The sequence below is a fragment of the Scyliorhinus torazame genome, chromosome 29, assembly GCF_047496885.1.
Source record: "Scyliorhinus torazame isolate Kashiwa2021f chromosome 29, sScyTor2.1, whole genome shotgun sequence".
Taxonomy (NCBI): domain Eukaryota; kingdom Metazoa; phylum Chordata; class Chondrichthyes; order Carcharhiniformes; family Scyliorhinidae; genus Scyliorhinus; species Scyliorhinus torazame.
The window spans coordinates 29,267,763-29,286,958 of record NC_092735.1 but is presented as its reverse complement, the minus strand read 5'-3'; positions in this window follow the sequence as shown (position 1 = coordinate 29,286,958).

The following is a 19,196-nucleotide window of genomic DNA, read 5'->3' as shown; positions in this document are numbered from 1 at the left end:
TATTATTATGCAGTATGACACTGTGCTCGCTCTGATCTTCCATTGTCTTTGCCTGTGCAGCCATGTCTTTAGCCAGGGGTCTATCCATACCCCCCTCCCCCCGCGCGCCACTGTGCCCCCCCCCCAGCCATCCTGTCAATACCTCTCAGGATCTTAAAAGTACCGATCAAGTTGCCTCTTAGTCTTCTAAACTCCAGTGGATACAAACCTAACCTCACAAGACAACCTGTCCATTCCTTTTTTTTTGAAATTTTATTTTATTCCAAACTTATATAAAATGTTACAAAACGTAAACAATTCAGGGAGCAAGCTCCCCAACACACAACTTCCCCTTTTCACCCCCTCACCCCTCCAGGTCCAGCGACGAACAGCTCCTCAAACACGGCCACGAGCATCCCCCACCTCGCCTCCAAGCCCTCCGCCCTACCCCTTAATTCGTACTTGATTCTTTTCCAGCCGAAGAAAGTCATCCGAGTCCCCCAGCCCGGCTGCCGCCCCCCCCCCCCCCCCCCCCCCCCCCGCGGCATTGCTGACCGCCACTCCAACATTCGCTGGGCAATCAGAGAGGTGAATATTGGCAGGTCACAGACCTTCCTGGTCACAGACCTTCCCCTTTGTTCTCCCTCCCCTTTGCCTCATTGGATGTTTTTAAGGCAAAGATAGATAGATATTTGAACAGTAAAGGAATTAAGGGTTACGGTGAGCGGGCGGGTAAGTGGAGCTGGGTCCATGAACTTATTGACTGTCGGAGCAGGATCGAGGGGCCAGGTGGCCGTCTCCTGCTCCTAGTCCTTATGTTCTGTTACATTTCCTATCTTCCATTCCAATTCCAACTCCAATTCAAATTCTCTTCCCACACCGACTTTTTGTCTGTTGCCATAGTTAGTTATTCCTGGAACAGGTGACTAGAGGGTTGCCAGAGGCTTATTGCTTGAGGGGCGCCACTCCACATCAACCGTGGCCGACCAGGAGTCTCAGTCCCACTCTTACCGCCATCCATTGGCGTGTTTGGAATGATTTGCAGGTTGACACTCAACCGGTTTGGCAGCAGGTTCAATCGAGGCATTTAAGAGGGATTTGGATTGTTATCCGGAATAGGAGAACATTACAGGGGCTGGTTTAGCTCAGTGGGCTAAACAGCTGGTTTGTGATGCAGAACAAGGCCAGCAGCGCGGGTTCAATTCCCGTACCAGCTGAGAATTCTGAATTCTCTCTCCGTGTACCCGAACAGGCCCCGGAATGTGGCGACTAGGGGCTTTTCACAGTAGCTCCATTGCAGTGTTAATATAAGCCTACTTTTGACAATAATAAGATTATTATTACTTACAGAGCTCCAGGGGGGAGCACGGTAGCACAAGTGGATAGCACTGTGGCTTCACAGCGCCAGGGTCCCAGGTTCGATTCCCGGCTTGGGTCACTGTCTGTGCGGAGTCTGCACATTCTCCCCGTGTCTGCGTGGGTTTCCTCCGGGTGCTCCGGTTTCCTCCCACAGTCCAAAGATGTGCAGGTTAGGTGGATTGATAAATTGCCCTTAGTGACCAAAATGGTTAGGAGGGGTTATTGGGTTACGGGGATAAGGCGGAGGTGAGGATTTAAGTGGGTCGGTGCAGACTCGATGGGCAGAATGGCCTCCTTCTGCAGTGCATGTTCTATGTGGTAAATTGCTCCTTCGGACAGCCAACATGGATACGAGAAGCTGAATAGGCTCCTTCCGCGTTCTAGTCATTCTGCGAGCTGCCATGGTGGGATTTAACCCCAACTGTTATTTATCCAGGCTTCTGAATTACTGGTAACATTACCACACACTATCACCTCGGTAACCACACTAAGTGTTGATCCCCAAGGGGGATAAGGCCCACCTTGTCCTCACTTTTCACCCCACCAGCCTCCGCATTCAAAAGAATCATCCTCTGCCAGTTCCGCCAACTCCAGCCTGATGCCACCACCAAACACACCTTCCCCTCACTCCCCCTGTCAGCACTCCACAGGGACCATTCCCTCCGGGATACCCTGGTCCGCTCCACCCTCACCCCCAACACCTCACCCTCTTCCCACGGCACCTTCCCATGCAATAGCAGAAGGTGTAACACCTGCCCCTTTACCTCCTCCCTGCTCACCATCTCAGGCCCTAAACAGCCTTTCCAAGTGAGGCAGTGCTTCACGTGCACCTCCTTCAATCTGATCTGTTGCGTTTGCTGCTCCCAATGCGGTCTACTCTACACTGGGGAGACTAAACGCAGACTGGGTGACCACTTTGCAAAACACCGTTGGTCCGTCCGCAAGCGGGACCCAGATCTTCCTGTCGCTGCCATTTCAACTGAGCGTCCTGCTCCCACGTCCACATGTCCGTCTTTGACCTGCTGCAATGTTCCAGTGAAGCCCAGCGCAAACTGGAGGAACAGCAGCTCATCTTCCGATCAGGCACCTTACAGCCTTCCGGACTTAACATAGAGTTCAACAACTTCAGACTGTGAACTCTCTCCTCCACCTTCACCACATTTTTATTTCTATCAATTTACTTTAATTTCTTCCATTGATCACTTTTTCCCTCACCATTGAACCCCCCCACTCCACCCACTCCACTTGGGCCATCTGTTCCCTGTGCCCTTTGACACACTGCTCACCTTTGTTCTGCCATTCACACATTCTAATCTCTTTATGAAATGAAATGAAAATTGCTTATTGTCACAAGTAGGCTTCAAATAAAGTTACTGTGAAAAGCCCCTAGTCGCCACATTCCGGCGCCTGTTCGGGGAGGCGGGTACAGGAATTGAACCCGTGCTGCTGGCCTGCCTTGGTCTGTTTTCAAAGCTTTATGTGCCACTATCAGCCCCCTTCTTATCCTTAATCAGCCCCATAAGACCATAAGACATCGGAGCAGAATTAGGCCACTCGGCCCATCGAGTCTGCTCCGCCATTCAATCATGGCTGATATTTTCAGTTACATTCCTTTCGTCTTCTGCCCTCGACATCTTTGTCAATCTATCACAGGCCCCCTATTCAGCCGCACCACTCCACGCCGCCCCCCCCCCCCCCCACCCCCCGCCCCCCCCAACACAGTATAAATCTGACCCCATTTCCAGTTCTCTCTAGCTTTGACAAACAGTCATCCAGACTCGAAACGTCAGCTCCCTTCTCTCTCCACAGATGCTGCCAGACCTGCTGAGATTGCCCAGCACTTTTCTGTTTTGGTTTTAGATTCCAGCGTCCGCAGTAATTTGCCGTTATCTAAGTGTTGACCTGCTAATTTGGGTGACGGTAGCCTCTGCCCTACAGGCTGAAGTCTAAGACAAGAGTCTAATTAGGCTATCTGGGGCTTTGTACCTTTTCAGGCACCCAGGGTGCTGCACCTGCGATGGTCAAGGCAGGAAACGGAGGACATGAGGACAAAACCGAGCTGTTGAAAAAAATTTCCCGAACGAATCATAGCCGGAAAGCTAAAGCATCTTGGGTAAACTGTGGTGGATGATGCAGACACGAAATAGTAATTCCACTTCAGAGCATAGAAATCCCCACTTTGATCTGAATCTTCTGCAAGGCAGATGAGTTGACTGTAATGGCAAAAGTAGGGCAGCTCGTTTGCAGGGAAGCGTTGCATTTCCTGTCTGTTGTTCTGACTGACCCAGTGGCATGTGTTCAAGCACAGGCTTCTGTAAAAGAAAAAATGGGAAAATATGTCATTTGAAACATGGAAGTCTGGCAATACCTGACCTAAGGCTACATGAGAGAATGTAGGGAAAAATCCCACGAAGGGTTAACAGCAGCTGCAAACGAAAGTTTTGAAATGCAGATAGCCTTTATCAAGCAGGCGTTAAGAAAGCAGCCTGTGACTATTCAAGCTGTAAAACTGATGCATGCCTTTTAAGTCGCAGCAGATTGAACTTTTCGTTATATGGAATAAAGCACCTTCTTTGAAGTTAATTATTTTAGTAAGCAGCTAGAAAAGAATGGCTAGGAATTTCAGTTGAATTGGGTGACAAATGTTTAGGTGTGAAATTCTGCGGACACCAGGTGAATATGGGAAGCTGGAGGCAACGTGTCCACGGGAACACACGTTAGACCCAAATCAGAGTCAGAGTTCTGAGCTGGGGGCACTATTTGATAATAAAGCAACTTTAGAAATGACAGGAACCAGATGTAACTCCCCTCTGGGATCAAAGCACTTTTGAACATCACAAAGGAAACAATGTAATCAGAGATCGATGAGCTGAATTCATGCTCAATATGAATACATAGTCGTGTTAGAAACAATTCAGATTAAAGGTATCTTGTACAATCAAGAGTAAATAAAGTTACTTTACGATAATGTCATATAAACTTAATAACTGCTAGAAGGGATATATAAACCCTAAAAAAGGGGACAGCCAGCAGAGTCAGCTCTCATAGCTCGGTACATGGGACGGATAGAACATAGCAACCGGGCGGAACAGTGAATCCACCTGAGGAAGACCAAAAGCTAAACAAGAGAGATTGTCAAGGTGGACCTGAAGGTCTCTTCAACCAACCAGGAGAATCCAGAAGCAAGATCTTTTTACTTTTCTGTAAAGACAGTGATTGCATCTTTTAAAATAAAAAATATAATAATAAAATAACATTAAAGTTTTAACCTGAAACAGCGGTTATTACAAAGTCTACTTTACTTATTTAGCAATGTGGGACCCAGGATCAATGCAACTAAGTGGTAAGTAGGTAAAATTCTTCTATGAAGATATGGGTTATACTGGGGGATAACTTGAAAATATAGTTTGACCTGAATAGCACCCACCTAAGTCTGCATAGGAGTCAGGGAGTGAGAATCCCTGTTCATCATTTAGAATGTCGACCCTTTTTTGGTATAGGGGGAATTCTAAGAATAGTGGTGAGTTTTTTACTTCACTTCACAACGCCAGGGTTCCACGTTCGATTCCTGGCTTGGTTCACTGTCTGTGGGGAGTCTGCACGTTCTCCCCGTGTCTGCAAGGGTTTCCTCTGGGTTCTCCAGTTTCCTCCCATGAGTCCCGATAGTTAGGTAATTTGGACATTCTGAATTCTCCCTTTGTGGACCCAAACAGGCTCTGGAATGTGGTGTCTAGGGGCTCAGGGTGCTCCGGTTTCCTCCCACAGTCCAAAGATGTGCAGGTTAGGTGGATTGGCCATGATAAATTGCCCTTAGTGTCCAAAATTGCCCTGAGTGTTGGGTGGGGTTACTGGGTTATGGGGATAGGGTGGAGGTGTTGACCTTGGGTAGGGTGCTCTTTCCAAGAGCCGGTGCAGACTCGATGGGCCGAATGGCCTCCTTCTGCACTGTAAATTATATGATAATCTATGATTTTCACAGTAACTTCACTGCAATGTTAATGTAAGCCTACTTGTGACAATAAAGATTATTATTATTATTAGAGCCGGCCCAGAGGGTATTCTGAGCATGTGCAGCTCACGCCAGAGAGTGGCTTCGTCATTGCAGAGTATTCTGGGTGTTCAGCGGCACCATCGTGGGCGTCACTGCTTTTGATGTCAGAGAGCATTTCAGTGACGTGGAGGGAGTTCAGACGAACGAGGGAAGAAATATTACCTGCGGTGGTGAGACACAATAAAAGCTTCTCGACCGAAAGGCAAACTCAACCAACAGCAAACTCCGAATTAACCCAAACCTCGTCGGCCACCGCTTGGCTCACAGGTCGCAGTTGTCACTTTGCATTATGATTGGCGCCTGGGCACTCCCTTCGAGTCAGAGGAGACCTCTGGGCGGAGCTTCGATCTGACACCTCGTCTAGCAAGGCGGGCACCTCTGACGGAGCAGCACCTCCGCAGTACTGCACTGGGAGCGTCGGCCGAAAGGTTCTGGAGACGCAATTGAACCCACAAACCTCTGACTCAGAATGCTACCAGCTGACCCCTGGCTGACCCCAGTTCCCACGGCGAGTTCAGCAAAAAAACCTAACTTTCCATTTAAAAAAAACCTGATAACTTTCAGAAATGTCTACAACAGTCATGCATCTCTTATGGTGCCATCCAGAATGCCACTGGCCAAACACATCAACTAAAGTAAGAAGCCTTACAACACCAGGTTAAAGTCCAACAGATTTATTTGGAATCACTAGCTTTCGGAGTGCAGCTCCTTCATCAGGTGTTCTTACTGTGCTCAACCCAGTCCAACAGCGGCATCTCCACATCATCTGATAAAGTGTAGTGGGTGAGATAACAGCACTAGGGTTAGGACCGGGAGCAATCCATTTTGTCCTTTGAGTCTGACCCTAAGATCATGACTGGTTTTCTACCTCACCCCCCACTTTCCTGCTCTATTCCTTTAATAGCCAAAAATCTATTCATTGCAATTTTGGATATATTCAATGAAAGAGCATTCACAGCTCTCTAATTGCAAAGATTCGCGATCCGCTGAGCGAAGACATTTCTCCTCACCTCAGTCCAAAATGGCCGACTGCTCGTTCTGAGGATTTAACCTGGACACTCCAGCCAGGGGAAACGCCGTCTCAGCATCTGCCACCTTCCAAACCCGCTGTCTCTACCATCGGGAAGGACGAGGGCGGCAGACACACGGGGAACACCACCATCTGCAAGTTCCCCTCCGAGCCCCACACCATCCTGACTTGGAAATATATCGGATGTCTCTTTGCTGTCGCTGGTTCAAGATCCTGGGACTCCGTCCCTAATAGGGCTGTGGGTGCACCTACACCTCAGGGGCTGCAGCGATTCGAGAGGGCGCCTCATCACCACCTTCTCAAGGGTCAATTAGGGACGGGCAATAGACGTGCAGGCCTAGCCAGCGATGCCCATAATAATAATCTTTATTAGTGTCACAAGTAGGCTTGCATTAACACTGCAATGAAGTTACTGTGAAAATCCCCTCGTCGCCACACTCCGGCGCCTGTTCGGGTACACAGAGGGAGAATTCAGAATGTCCAATTTACCTAACAGCACGTCTTTCGGGACTTGTGGGAGGAAACCGGAGCACCCGGAGGAAACCCACGCAGACACGGGGAGAACGTGCAGACTCCGCACAGACAGTGGCCCAAGCTGGGAATAGAACCCAGGACCCAAGAGCTGTGAAGCAACAGTGCTAACCACTGTGCTACCGTGCCGCTTGTCACCTCCTTGAGGAATTTTAAATATTTCAATGAAATCAACTCTTATTCTTGTGAATCAACAATTCTCTGAGCAGCTGTGCCTGACATCCGACCTTAACGCTGGACCGATTCCAGATAAAACCCAAGACTTGGCATCACTCCCCTCAACTAATTATAAAAACAGGAACAGTATTCAGCCACTTGACCCCTCGAACCTACTCCGCCTCTCAGTATGTTCGTGGCCTCTTTGATCCTGGCCTCAACACTTTCTGATTTGGGTTCTCCATTGCCCTTGACTGTCCGATAGTTCAAGAATCTGTGTGAGATTCTCTGGTCACTCAGCTGTGTGTTTCTCGGGAGGCGCCGTTCGCTGGGATTTCCCATAGTGGCCAACCCACTCGGCTGGGAAACCCGCGGGCGGGGGTGCGTAGCCGGCGGAGAATCCCAACGTCTGGAGAATTCCGCCCTCTGTCTATCTCAGCGTTGAATATATTCAACGACCCAGCCTCCAATGCTCACTGGGGTAGAGAATTCTAAAGATTCATGTCCCTCTGGGAAAAGCAATTCCTCCTCATTTCTGTTCTAAATTGGGGACCCCCCTTATTCCAAAACCGCACCCCATTGCTCTTGACTCCCCCCATGAGGGGCAACATTCTATCAGCACCTAGACTGGCAAACAGCCTCAGAATCATACACATTTCAGTGAGATGACTAGCACACTTTTGAGTCCCTCTGCGCTGCGAGCTGGCATTCTCAGCAAGGAAGCTGCACTTCAAAGGGATTGCAGCCTGGAGGGAGGATGTCTGGGCACCCCCCCCCTCCCCCCGCCACCCCCTCGCCTCAGCGCACACATCATAAATACGTAGAATCCCCACAGTGCGGAAGGAGGCTCTTCGGCCATTGAGTCTACATCCACCCTCTGAAAGAGGACCATACCCAGGCCCACTCCCCCACCACATCCCTGCCACCATGTGACCCCCACCTAACCTGCACATCTTTGGGCAGTGGGAGGAAACCGGAGCACCCGGAGGAGAACCAGACACGGGGAGTGTTGTGATATGCCTGTAAGTAATATCATAGATGGTTGGTGGTGCGACCTCCAACCAGCAGGTGGCGGTGCAGACACATCAAGACAGTGGTCATGTGACAAGGCACTCCAATATAAGTGGGGCACATCGGCCATCGAGAGATGGATATAAGACGAACAAGAGGTACAGTTGTGCCTAGGGGTAGTTCCAGAGGATACAAAGAAGCTCCATGATAACTTGCTCTGAAACAGATCGTTATCTTACCACGTGTGATTCACTAAAGATCCTGGTTTGGACAAGTCCCAAGTCGTTTGGTAGATTCCTTGCTAGACACTGAACACCAAACACAACAGGGAGAACATTCAAACTCCACACAGACAGTCACCCAAGGCCGGAATCGAATCTGGGTGCTGTGAGGCAGCGGTGCTAACCACTGTGCCACCATGCCGCCTGTAAGAAACAAAATCTGTATTAAGGCGTGCACCATCACTTATAAGTGTCTGCACCCTTCGAGGACAATGGCCTACTTCTGCTCCTTATTTCACATGCTCATTTCAAAGGTTACTGGGGGTAGATGGGAATGTGCGACTCAACACAAACGATCAGCCATGATCTTATTGACGGCCAGTGTGGACTTGAGAGGCTGAATGGCCTATTTCTGCTCCTATCTCGTTTCTCTGTAATAATAACTTGCATTATATAGAGCACTTTTGCAGGATAAAACATCCCAAGATACTTGTCACTTTGTCTTCTGTGGCTCAGCGGTGAGTGGGGGGGTGGGGGGGGTGGGGGGGGTGGGGGGGGAAGAGGTGAGGGGGGGAGGGAAGAGTTAGGATTCACACCTCTGACTCTGGAAGATTCTTGTTTGACATTTCACTCCAGAGACGTGAGCACAAAAATGCAGGTCACCATTGCCGTGCGCGACCGAGGGGGTGCTGCATTGCCAGAGGTGCCTTCTTCTGAATGAGGCGCGTTAAACCGAGGCACGCCCTCTCAGCTGGGCGCAGAAGATCCCACGAGGTTGGTTGGAAGAAGAGTAGAGAGGTTCTCCCTGGTGCCCAGGCCAAACTTTATCCCCCTGCCCACAACCAAGATTATGGAAACAGATTATCAGGTCATCGTTGTGACATTATCATAAATGTACAGAACTTCAAGGGTTAATGTAATGTCTAAATCAACCACTAGAGGGAGCTAGATGTACAACTATATAAGGCATCGATGCTAAGCCTTGGGGGTGAGAGATGAGAAGGCTAGAGAACAGACTGAAGGAAAGATAGTGTGAATGAGAGCAGATCATAGTTAATGTTATAGTGTCAAGATTAGTAGCGAATGAATGTAGATTATATGTTTATTATCAACTGTGTTTTACATAGGAGTAAGTGTCGAACCAATTAAGTAGTGTTAATAAATTTATCGCTTTATTCAATTTAAAAGCTCTTTGTGGTCTTTGTTAACACTACACCAACCATCCTGAATTTAGCAACACCAGAGGCATCACATTGGTGCTTGTGGGAGCTTGCTGTGCGCAGATTGGCTGCCGTGTTCTCTACGCGATAACGGTGACAACACTTCAAACTTGGCTGCGAAGCGCACTGCGGGTTCCTGAGGTAGAGAAAGGTGCAACACAAAATGTAAGTTGTTTCTTCCGAACTCACCAACACTTTTCATTAGCAAGAGTTCTCAAGGGGATTTGGTATCCACGAATCTATTGAGTTTCTGTTGATTTTTGTCATGGTTTTAAGTGAAATTGATAGTTCACCCAGTGTTGAATATCATTATTGCGAACTTCTCCTCTTCCCTTAACTTGCAGCTAAAGTGTTTTGAAACACATCCAGAAATCAATGAGCTATCTTCTCCTTTTTTGCCTCTCTGGTAACAGGGGCGGGATTCTCAGCCCACGCCGGGTCGGAGAATCACCGGGCTGGGCGCGAGTTGCGCGACGCCACCCCGACGCCGGTCCCCTGATTCTCCGGTCACCAGAGAGGAGGTGACATTGGCGCCAGCGCGGTCGGCGTGGCGCTGGTCGGGGTCCACTCTACGCATCCCCCCCCCCGGGGGGGGGGGGGGCCTCCACCATGGCCTGGCCCGCGACGGGGGTCTACAGATCGGCGGGCCGGCCTCTCGGGCTGGGGGCCTCTTTTACTCCGAGCCGGCCCCTGCTGTAGCCCTTCGCCATGTTGCATCGGGGCCGGCGCAGAGAAGGCAGCCACCGTGCATGCGCGCATTCGCGCCGGTCGCAGCGTGCATGCGCAGACTCGCGGCGTCCATTTGACACCGGTATCGGCAGCTGGAGGTGCGTGAGTCGCTCCAGTGCCGTGCTGGCCTCCTGTAGGGCAGAGGATCGTTTATTGCAGTGAAAACATTTGAAACTTTTAATTTCTTTTCCACCCTCCTGGATTTCTTTTTTAATCTGAGGTACACCCTCTTTATTGTCTCCCATCAGATCACCTTTACCTTTACCACTTGAGTATTTCTCATGTCCCCAGTTTCTATTCCTCACCGGCTGAAACTGATGTCGGAAACCAATCTTTGATTTATGAACTAATTCATAATCATCTGCCATTTCCGCTGCGCCGTTTTAACCCTCTGTTCTTCCACATGAGTTCTCACTGCATCAGGAATTGAATTTTTAAACTCCTCCAAAAGTATAATTTCTCTGAGAGCTTCATACGTTTAGTCAATTTTCAAAGCCCTTATCCATCTATCAAAATTACTCTGTTTGAGCCTTTCAAACTCCATGTATGTTTGACCAAATTCTTTCCTTAAATTTCTAAACCTTTGTCTGTAAGCTTCAGGCACGAGCTCATATGCACGTAAGATGGATTTCTTCACCTCCTCATACGTTCCAGATACCTCCTCCGGTAGTGATGCAAACACTTCACTAGCTCTACCTACCAGCTTTGTTTGAATCAGGAATACCCACATGTCCTGTGGCCATTTCATTTGTTTAGCTACCTTCTCAAATGAAATGAAAAAGGCTTCCACTTCCTTCTCGTCAAACCTTGGCGATGCTTAGACATATTTAAATAGATCCTCACCAAGCATTCGCCTTTGACGCTCTTTCTCACTATCCTCATCACTATCATACAACTGTACGTTTGCCAATTTTAACTGATTGCCATGTTTCATGGCCATTTTCTGAAGTTCAAACTCCCTCTCTTTATCTTTTTCCCTGATCTGTATCTCCCGTTCTTTTTCTTTTTGTTCTGCCAGGGCTATTCTTTCTTTTCTCCTTTCTTCTCTCTCCTTTTCTTTTTCCTCTCTCTCTCTTTCTCTTTCCTTTTCCTCTCTCTCTCTTTCTCTTTCTTTTTCCTCTCTCTCACTCTCGTATTCCAGCTGCTTTAATTCTTTCTCATGTTCCATTTGTTTAAGTAGTCAATCTCTATCTCAGGCAACTTTAAATGCTTAACCACGGCCATAATTACCTCACCTTTTTGCATTTTATCAGGTAATGTTAACTGCAATGTTCTTGCCAAATGTAACAGTCTGCTTTTCGCTTCTATCCGTAACGTACTACGTGTGACATTCTCCACCCTCAAAAACTTCTGAGCCTCTGAAAGAGCCATTGTTCACAACACTCTCCCCACTTAAACTAAAATACCACACCGGAAAAGCAACAATCCTTCACTGTCTTTAAGTTCACAAAAGCCAATCCAATAGATAGACTTTTATCCCGGACGAGCCCCCAATTGTTACGGGCGAGGCGTTTTCAGAACCCCAAAATGTATCATGTAGTTCAACCAACCTCTCCCTTTAATGGATTTGTTGATTTTCCGAGCACACGGCTTTTTCCCTAGGTGTGGGATTACAATTATGGACACGTGGGTTTTTAAACACAAAACACTGTTTATTCCATGAACTCAACTTAACATCTTAAATAAACATTGGATCTCTTAACACCCCTTACTTCAAATATAACTCAGAAAATATTGCAACAGTAAGTAACTCCTTAAAATGTCCCTTCAAACTTCCAAGAGACTTAACACCTTTAAACAGTGTCACATCAGGTGAAAAAATATATATATTTTCTGTAGAATGGTAGAGACATATTAGCTTGGTTGAATTCAGCTCCAGCACCTTGCTTTCTTCCTGCAAACTCTCTGGAAACACACAGACACACCCAAGCTGCTTTCTCAAACTGGCTTTCTACTTTTAAACTGCTCTCAGCAAAACCAGCCAGGCACTTTTTAGCTGCTCTCAGCAAAACCAGCCAGGCACTTTTTTTAGCTGCTCTCAGCAAATCCAGCCAGGCACTTTTCAAACCGCTTTTTAAACTGAAACTAAAAACCTGCAAAATGGCTGACCTAAAGCCCAGCCCCACCCACTCTCTGACATCACTGTTTTCTTAAAGGTACATTGCTTACACATCCATTTCTTAAAGGCACTCTTGCATGACATGAGAGATACATAAGCATATGCAAACACCATCAGTAATTATCAGCTCACATTTATTTCCAAAGAATCCATCTGACATCAACTTTCACAATGTGTTCAATTGTTCATTGCTCTGTTCAGGTATTTTGCTGATTGCACCATTCAGTCTTGGACCCAGGGACTTTCCCTAGAAGGGTGCAGGTTTAACCTTAATTTAGCCTTTATGACGTGAGCTTCAACTGAAACCTGACCTGAAAGCTGTCTCCTATTTCTATCTCCAGTTTGTAGAGTTCCTCTCGCTCACACCTTCGACTCAATCCGTTTTCTGCTTTTCCCTCTCTCATATCACCTTTAGCGTCAGCCTGGACTGATAAGCCCAAGTCTCCGGGTATGGGGCATAGACTCACAACTTTCCAACTCGGAAGTGAGAGTGCTACTCACACAACATCTTGCCTCTTGACCCAGGACAAGTGGAATGCACTTCTAGCTAGGAAGCCCTGGGAACTGGTGTTAGATTTCAGACACTGATCCCAGGCAACCTCAGCAAGTTGGCTTCGGATGGGAGGGGACAAAACTGTTATGGGCCAGGGTTTAGAGAACCCCAAAGTGTATCATGGAGTTCACCTGACCCACAACCTTTACTAGATTGTGGTATGGGGAGCGCACGGCCCACTCTACAGGTGTGGGACAGCAGAAATGGAAACGTATTTTTTAAAGCAAAACAATGTTTATTCCATGAACTCAAGTTAACCTTTTTAAAATACAGTGAACATCTTAGCAACCATTAATTCAAATACAACCCCCAAAGAATACAACACTAAGTAAGCCTTTAAGCTTTCCTTTTAACATCCACAAGACTTAAAACACCTTTTACCAGAAGCACATCAGGTTAAAGTCACTACTGTTATTAGTTTTAAATCACCAGGGTCGATTTACAGTCTTTAGATTACAGAGAGATTCATACACCTTCTGGCTGTGACTGCAGCTATCCAGCTCTGAAAACGAAACTAAAACACACCCTGCAGCAAACAGCCTAAAATGAAAGTGAAAAGCTGACAGACAGCCCAGCTCCACCCACTCCCTGACATCACTGCAGTAATAAACACCCATTTCTTAAAGGTACTCTCACTACAGATATTTATATACACACCCATTTATAAACAGCCATTTCTTAAAGGGTCTATGACAAAACAAACAGGGCCGATGGACATAGTTTATTTTGCAGTTTTGCGTCCGATGTCCTTGCATGCTGACAGAGTTGAATGCATCTCTCCCCTGTCCATCTGCCAAAGGGGGGGGGGGGAAAAGTGCACCTCAACTTATCAGGTTGTGGGGAGGTAAATCTGGAAATAAAAACTGGTTCACCAATCAGTGCAGGTCCCCAACTCAGAATTTATGGGGAGGTACATTTGACGCTGGAAACTTCACCGTATGCTGAGGTAGGTTGGAGGTAGGTTGGAGACAGTTCCGACTTCTTCTCCTTAGGCAGTCCGCTGGGATTGAGAATGACTTCAGTGGGTTCTGGGATGGCCGATAGATCTGTAGACCCTGCCATTGTGGGGCAGGTAGTGCTGGAAGGGTGGGGTTGTTTCGGGGCCTGGGTGTTCCTTCCAATGCCTCGACCTCGCCTCTGCACACTCCCGGTCCCTCCAGGTGGCCGGCGCCTTCCCGAATGAAATTTCTCCAGTTTGGTCGGTCGCAAGCCCAGGATTCTCCCGTGAGTCAGCGGGGGGACGTTTGACCCCCTTCATGGGCGCTTGGAGGACATCCTTAAAGTGTTTCCCGTTGTCCACCTGGGAGTCTCCCGCCGCGACCCAGCTCCAAGTAGACCGGTTATTTCGGAAGCCTGGTGTCAGGTGTACGAACGACATGTCCCACCCAGTGGAGATGCTTTTGAGTGATTAGCGCCTGAATGTTGGATATGTTGGCCTGGGAGAGGGCCATCTTTCCTGTCACTGGATTTGGAGGATCCTAGGATTGGCCCCATCGGCGATACTGCTCCAGGGCTTTGAGGGTGGTTCATTGTCCAACGCTCCAAAAGGCATAGGGGTGCGTGGATCAATACTGGCCAGTAAACCCCATGACCATCGTCATGGTTTTGAGATCCTGGTCCCCAAATACTGGTTGGTCAGAATGTTTTTGATGGCTCCAGACTAGATTGTTCTGACATGCCCCTGGCTGGCCTTCCACGCTCCCTCCATAAACTTTAACCCATCTAAAACTGCTGCTGTATCTCAACTTGCTCTAGGCCCTGTTTCCCCACTGACTCTGTGCTCGCTGACCTATTGCATCAACAGCTAGCATTTACAGTTCTCATCCTCGTCTAGGGGCAGCACGGTAGCATTGTGGATAGCACAATTGCTTCACAGCTCCAGGGTCCCAGGTTCGATTCCGGCTTGGGTCACTGTCTGTGCGGAGTCTGCACATCCTCCCCGTGTGTGCGTGGGTTTCCTCCGGGTGCTCCAGTTTCCTCCCACAGTCCAAAGATGTGCAGGTTAGGTGGATTGGCCATGCTAAATTGCCCTTAGTGACCAAAATTGCCCTTAGTGTTGGGTGAGGTTACTGGGTTATGGGGATAGGATGGAGTTGTTGACCTTGGGTAGGGTGCTCTTTCCAAGAGCCGGTGCAGACTCGATGGGCCGAATGGCCTCCTTCTGCACTGTAAATTCTATGATAATCTATGATTAAGATCTCTCCTTGCCCCTCCCTATCTCTGTAACCCCCAAAATAACTGCATTCCACCAATCCAGGCATCTTGTCAACGCCTCACTTCCTTCACCCCACCATGGCTGCCCATGCCTTCAGGAATCTTGTCCCAAAGTTTTCGAGCTATCTCCTCACCTCCCTATCTTCCTTTAAGACACTTCTTAAAATCAACCTCTTCCGCGGAGTGGCAATTAGAGCTGGACTGTCGGCCTGCCCCGAGTCACTTACCTCGAAATTCAGCCAATCCTTTCTCGCCCTACCTTCCCACGCAGGCCGGTTGATGAACCCTGTTGGGTGGAGGGTCGGGTGGTTGGGGGGGGTTGGGGGGGAGCGTCTTTCAAGGGTCGGTCCTAGTGGGGGTTCCATTGGGAGGCGTCAGTCAGAGGGGTCGGTGTGGTGGTCAGTGGGAAGTGTTGGTCCAGGGAAGTCGGTCAGGGGGTGGGGTTGGGTGGCCAGGACTTGCGGTCAGTGGCGGTGAGGGTTGGTTGGGGGGAGTTAGTCGGGATGGGGTGGGTCAGTCGGAGGTGGTCGGTCAGGGGAGATCGGTAGAGTGGAAGTTTAGTGGTGAGTGGGGAAATGGGGTTCAGGTGGTCAATGGGGGGGGAGGTTGGGTGGTCAGTCGGGGGGGGGTGGGGAGGATGGTCGTTCGGGGTGTGGGGATTAGGTGGCTGTAGCGCACAAAGACTCCGTGAGACGAATAGAGTGAAGTCGATGAGGCTTTATTAAGCGTGTCTGTTCCCCAGCAGCCCAATAGTAAACTGGCATGCGGGGGAAGACACCGGCTTCTTATACTTCGCCTTCAGGGCGGAGATTGAGGTCAACGGCCAACCAGGACCCGGGATCTGTCAGCCAATGACATTAGGGCTTCCAGTCCCACGTGACCCCCAATACATACTACCACAGTGGCTAGAGGGATGATCAGTGGGGGGAGGGTCTGGTGGTCAGGGTGGACCCAGGGAGGTGGCTGGCGGGTCCCACGGAGGGTCGGGGGTGCGTACTGCAATTACCCAGGAATTAGAAGTGGTTTTAATTCTTCGGACATACTCTGGGTCAGTATTTCTGTAAGACAGCCAGAACCATCCAAAGTTTCTGATTTAAGTCAGAGTTTCAGATGGTTCCAATTATGGGCCTATTGCCCAATGGAAGTTTGAACGTCCCGGGACATTTCCATGCAATCCTTACCTGGGAAATCCCGGGCAGGGGTTCTCCAACGCGTCTTTAGCCGACCACTCCTCCCAGTTACGATATCCTGGAACCCTGAAGTGACAGTCCAATCTCTCCTTCTTTCGTTCGATGCCAAATATTTGCTGATTACACTTCCGCGAGGTAGCGTTGTCTTTTTGTACAAAGGGGCTAGACAGGTTGTTGGTGATGCCTGGGGGAGGGGGCGAGGGCAGAGAGTGTACACATACGACCCATTTTACCCTCCCTTGGAGTGTTATTGGTTATCTTTTATTGCCCAGAAAATGATACTGGTCCTAATGCAATCTTCCATCGCAGTTTTCCTTATCGCACTTTCCTCTGTTTGAACCGTTTCACCGTGTGATCTCGTGGGCTGCATTCTCCCTTCCTGACGTTCAGTGCCGACACCAACGGAGGGCCTGTGGTGTTTCACGACGGGAAAATCGGTGCGAAACCCTCACCGATTCGTCTGCCCCGATTTTGGTGTCGGGGACAGTGAATCCCGCCCAGTGGCTATAAGGAATGAGAAGCCCGAAGCGTATTGAATCTGGAGTGAGCCATTTGCTCCAGTGTGCTGCCTTAATGCTTCACACCAAACTGCACTGTCTCCAAAAATAAATCAAACTGATGCAAGTTGATCATGTAAATCTGGGACGAAATTCTCCGTAAACGGCGCGCTGTCCGCCGACTGGCGCCCAAAATGGCACAAATCAGTCGGGCATCGCGCCGCCCCAAAGGTGCGGAATGCTCCGCATCTTTGGGGGCCGAACCCCAACCTTAAGGGGCTAGGCCAGTGCCAGACGAATTTCCGCCCCACCAGGTGGCGGAAAAGGCCTTTGGTGCCCCGCCAGCTGGCGTGGAAATGACATCTCAGGGCGGCGCATGCGCGGGTGCGTCAGCGGCCGCTGACGTCATTCCCGCGCATGCGCAGTGGAGGGAGTCTCTTCCGCCTCCGCCATGGTGGAGACCGTGGCGAAGGCGGAAGGGAAAGAGTGCCCCCACGGCACAGGCCAGCCCGCGGATCGGTGGGCCCCAATCGCGGGCCAGGCCACCATGGGGGCACCCCCCCCGGGGCCAGATCGCCCCGCGCCCCCCCCCCCCCAAGGACCACGGAGCCCGCCCGCGCCGCCTTGTCCCGCCGGTAAGGTAGGTGGTTTAATCTACGCTGGCGGGACAGGCATTTTAGCGGCGGGACTTCGGCCCATCCGGACCGGAGAATCGCGGGGGGGGGGGGGGCCGCCAACCGGCGCGGCGCGATTCCTGTCCCCGCCGAATCTCCGGTAGTGGAGAATTCGGCAACCGGCGGGGGCGGGATTCACGCCAGCCCCTGCCGATTCTCCGACCCGGCGGGGGGGTCGGAGAATCTCGCCCGATTCCCCATTCACTTTGAGAGTTCAACGTACGATTTTCAGCGAATCTTTGCCTGGAGATCTAATTACATAATAATTCCTTCTCGGACACGTCTGTACTCTAGTCATATTCAGTACTTGAATGAACCTTTGGGTAAAGCAAAGTGAGACTGAGAGACTGAGTGTACACATTCGATATTCGTCCTCCTCGGTGCTTCTTAACTCTGTAGAAGCCGTTCGTTTAAGAGAGTTTTCGAGTTTTGTTAGCTACAGGTTTGAAGGCCGTATAATTTTTATCAGAACTGGAAACTAAAGGAGATGCGGGCATTTTAGTAAAGTTTTGGTTCAATAAAAACGGGGCTCGCGATGGGAAGAAAGGAGAGAATCAGACAGCGGGATGAATCACAAAGAGCCGCCTAACTGGTTGAGTGGCCGACACACTGATAGAAAAGCAATAGACGATAAATAAGATTGTCAGTAAGGTCATGGAGGATCACGGAACCAGTTCGCAAGATGAACAAACTGGAGGGGGGAAGCAAACAAAGATACAAGCGTAAAATTGGAGAAAGAATGAGATTAAGTGAAGCGTGCAGCAGAATTAAACAACGCAAGAAGAGAGGGGATTTTCACAGCAACTTCATTGCAGTGTTAATGTAAGCCGACTTGTGACATTAATCAAGATTATTATTATTATGTTGGCCGCGGTTTTGTGCTCTCCGCAAATGGCGGGCATGGGCGCAAAGTCCCGTGAGGGGCTAAAAGCGAGATTTCCGCCGGCGAGACCTTGCAAAACGATGGTTCCTGCCCCTCCCGCCATTGATGTAATGAGGTTCTCTTCCAGAAAGCTCGGGAAGCTCATTTCAATCTCGTTAGCGGGACCCCCCCATCGTATCGTTCCCCGCAATGGGATCTACCCCATCGCCGATGAGGTCATGCCGCGGGTTGGGGGGGGGGGGGGGGGGAGGCACAGGTAAGTACAGCCCCGGGAGCGGGGAGGGAGGAGGGACTTGCTCTTGCGTACCTTGGCACTGCCCCCTGGCATTAATTTCACACAGGGGGGCTTGCTGAGCATTCTGATGCTGTGCCTTCAGGATTGGATGGCAAATTGGGAGACTTAAAAAGAAAGAAGTGTGGGAATAACACAAAAGGAGTTAATGGGCCAGAAAATGTTAGTTCCTGGACGCTCTTGACTGGATTTCACCCAACAACAGATTAATTGGCCAAAGACCAAATTCAACATGAAGAGCGTTTCAAGTCTGGTCAAACAAATAAAGGAAAAAGTTCTTCCTTGAAATCAATCGTGCCAGCCTCAGTCATGATTTTCCCCAAATTAATCTGAAAGTTTCTAAACATACATTTTCATTATCTTCTGACTACAGTCTTTCAGTGCTGAAGCCCTTGAATGAACTCCCAGGGAGTTTCTGAGATTCTTTCAAAAAAACTTCCACCGTGGCAATGTTCGCGCGCAATCAAAACCAAGGGCCGCCTTCAGG